The sequence below is a fragment of the Wolffia australiana genome, chromosome 10 (assembly GCF_029677425.1).
Source record: "Wolffia australiana isolate 7733 chromosome 10, ASM2967742v1".
Classification (NCBI taxonomy): domain Eukaryota; kingdom Viridiplantae; phylum Streptophyta; class Magnoliopsida; order Alismatales; family Araceae; genus Wolffia; species Wolffia australiana.
This window is the reverse complement of record NC_135844.1, coordinates 5,731,949-5,735,112: the sequence shown is the minus strand read 5'-3', so window position 1 is coordinate 5,735,112 and position 3,164 is coordinate 5,731,949. Positions and strand designations below refer to the sequence as shown.

Below are 3,164 nucleotides of genomic sequence, written 5' to 3'. Positions count from 1 at the left end.
CTGGGTTGTTCAAATGCTGGTCAAACAAATGCACTGCCGGCGGCTAGGAGCTGCCAGGTGTAATTCCCAGAGTACACGGCAGGTCTCAGCTTCAACCGGTTCGGATGCTTGATTGGGCGAGCCACCACAAGACGATTCGGCAGGAACCGGCGTGGTCTGATGGCGTCACTGCAGCCCTGCAACCGTTCAGGATCAACACAGATAACTCACATGAAGAAAGGTATCCGGAGGCGATCTAACTGGGGGGCTTCGAAGGGGCTTTGGCCGATCAGCCACCGGGGGAATAGGCGATTGCATGCCAGTCAAACCGTCACAGCTGCCAATTCAGGTCACCCTAGGAAATAAATCTCGTCCCGACGTCGTGGAAGGAGCGGTTTGGTGATGGCGCATGCCATCAATGATTGTCGACGACGTCGTCCACGCCACCCGCCACCGTCGTCAAAGATTGGGTGATATGCTCGCGTACCGCTTTTCTTTTTCATCGTTCTTTCTCTCGTGTTTTGTGTTTTCCCGTCTCGTCGTTGTGTTTTCATCGCGTTCGTGACGTGTCCATACGTTCTTCGTCTTCAACACGGGGAGGGATCCTTGGTCATTTTTGGACCCCCTCCCTTGTGCCCTTGCTTCTTCTTTTTCTTTTCTTTTCATTTTTATTTCCCCTTAGTGTGTAATTGGGGGCCCATTAATATAAGGGCCCCCTAATGGACCCCTTCTTTCCCCCCTCTTGTAGACCCGTTTTGGGTCCATTTGACCTCCCCTTTTATAACGGAAGAGGGGGCGCCCTAAACAAGGCAGACCAGGAACAAGAGAAAGAGGAATCGTCGTTTGTTGATTTCTGGTCTCCCCTCTTCTTCAGAGAAGAGATACCAGAAAGGAGGGGAGAACAGGAAGATCGAGAAGGGTTGGGAGTGAAATCTGACCTGCGTGCAGGATAAATTGCATCTCAATCGCAGGGTGGAGCGAGTTGATTTCTCGCTGGGCATTTTCAAGCCCCAATTTGCCTGACGCTCGACACATTGGTGAAAGGGGAAATTCATCAGTGCATTGCAAAACCAATCGGAGATGGGTTTCTCGCCATCGAGCTCCATCGCTGGTTCAAAACCGAGCGGCCTTCTGATTTATCAGAGTCAAAGCCAACGGGAATTCAGTCGCCGTTCCCATGCTCGGCGGCCTAGCAAAGGACTCGCGGTCAACGTCTTTTACTCGGCCGAAGTGAATCTGTCGCAGAAAAAAAAAGAAAAGAAGTTGAAATTTCCCGTTGGGCATTTCAGTCGTAGGATTACTGCAGAAGGGATTTTCAGACCACGATCGATCAGCAGAGAAGAAAGATTCGGGAATTGGGTCTTTTCCCTTCTCCGCAGGTCAAGCGACAAAAATCACGATTGACAAAAATCATGAATTGAGGGGAACGTCAAATCTTGATCGACTGGAAGGGAGGATTTGACCGGGAATGGGGACTCTCCCCATGCCGTAATCCTACTGGATTGCTGCGACCCAATTCCCCTCCCCCAGGGCCAGTTGTTTCTCCGTTACCACTGATTTCACGCAGGGCGCCCATGATTGGCGCACGTCGCCCATGTTGATCAGTCTCCTGAGTTGTGCGTTCCGCCTCCCGTGAACTTCCATGCCAGGTGTTCAACCAAGTCCTCTCGGACTTGGAACACCCAGTCCGCTCGCACCACGCCGGTCAGCTCATTACAACTGGCTAACCAACCCGGGTGCTGTGCGAACACGTCGGTCGACCACGCCACCCCGCCACGCTACCGGACGGAAACTTTGCCGCAAAGGCGATTCATTCTGTTGCCGCTCGCTCGCCGTAGCTGTCCATCGCATCAGTGTTGTGTGCCCACCACAAATGCGCCGATCACGACCAGTTATTGGCTTTAGCTGCGAATGCTGCCGCACTCATCTTCCTCTTCCTCGGACCTTTTACGTTGGCTCCAGCATTATTGTCTGCCGCACGCTCTCCGGCGCTTCTCCGCCCCACTCGCTTCGACCGCAACCGACTGTCATCAAATTCTGCACCACGAGCTTGCCGAAGAGGTACGCCATCCTCTCCCGACGCTCGATTACTTATTCCTTGCAGTATAATTTCGATTTGACTCCACTGCGCTCGGGCTTGGTAGGTGAGAGAGGTATTGAGAGAAAACTACGAACGACTTTGAGTGTCTTGCCGGTACGGACGAGATCGTTCTTTACGTGCGAGCCCAATGGATAACCTCCGTTCGGCCGTAGATGCCTACGTCGCTCCAACAAGGTTCGAGAGGCCACCGTCGCCCTCACCCGGCCACCCCGTCCAAGCTTGGAGCTCGGCGCCTCCCTCAAGTCGGGGCTTGCACGTACAACACGTAGGACATTCACTCATCTTCGCATCGTAGTTACATCGACCCATTAGGGTTACCTGTTGGATGAGCCATCATACTCGGTGCCGACCGGACGACGTCCGACATCAGGTAGCCCACTCAGTGGGTCGACAGAGAACGTTGCGGCATCATCGGCCGCACGGTCAATTTTCCATAGACTGCCCACAGGAACAAAGCTCTACGCTTGATCCCACCGTAGACCGGCGCTGAGATTGCGTCGAGTTCGGAGGGAGTCGCAAATTCCATCCCGTGGCCTTCTTGGCCGTCTGGCAGCACTAGGGAAGCTGAAGACCATTCCCGTCGAGCCTGGGCGACAGCAATTCACTGGATTCGCGTTCTGGGGGCCAGATGCGGCAGGGAGAACCGGCGAACAGGAAGGGGAAGAAAACCCGATGAGAGAGGCCACAACTTGGCCGTGTGATCTCCCTCCGTCACCCTTTGTCTCCAATCTTTGTCTTCGATTCCCAGCCTCTGTCCTGATTTCCTCTTTCTTTTGCTCCTCTTTTCCGCCGCCCCCTCTTCTCCCCTCTTCTTTCTCCCGAAGGGGTGAGACCAGAAAAAAAAAACAAACTCAACGATATTCTTCCTGGTCTGTCTTCCTTAGGGCGCCCTCTCTTCCCTTATAAAGGGAGATCAATTGGGCCCTAAGGAAGGTCAACACAACGGGCCCTAAGGAAGGTCCATTAAGGGGGCCCTTATATAATGGGCCCCCATTACAAGAGTAAAGGGGAAAAAACAAAGCATAAAAAAGGAGAAAAGGGAACAAGGGAGGGGAGTCCAAAATGATTAAGGATCCCCTCCCAC

General features: G+C 53.4%; 1 long non-coding RNA gene across 1 annotated transcript; it reads left to right on the top strand.

Moving 5' to 3' along the window:
• The first annotated feature begins 799 nt into the window (after window positions 1-799).
• Window positions 800-2,847, top strand: LOC144708895 (uncharacterized). Its single transcript, XR_013582878.1, has 2 exons — window positions 800-2,040; window positions 2,124-2,847. It is a non-coding gene; the product is annotated as an uncharacterized LOC144708895 (long non-coding RNA).
• Window positions 2,848-3,164: the final 317 nt, after the last annotated feature.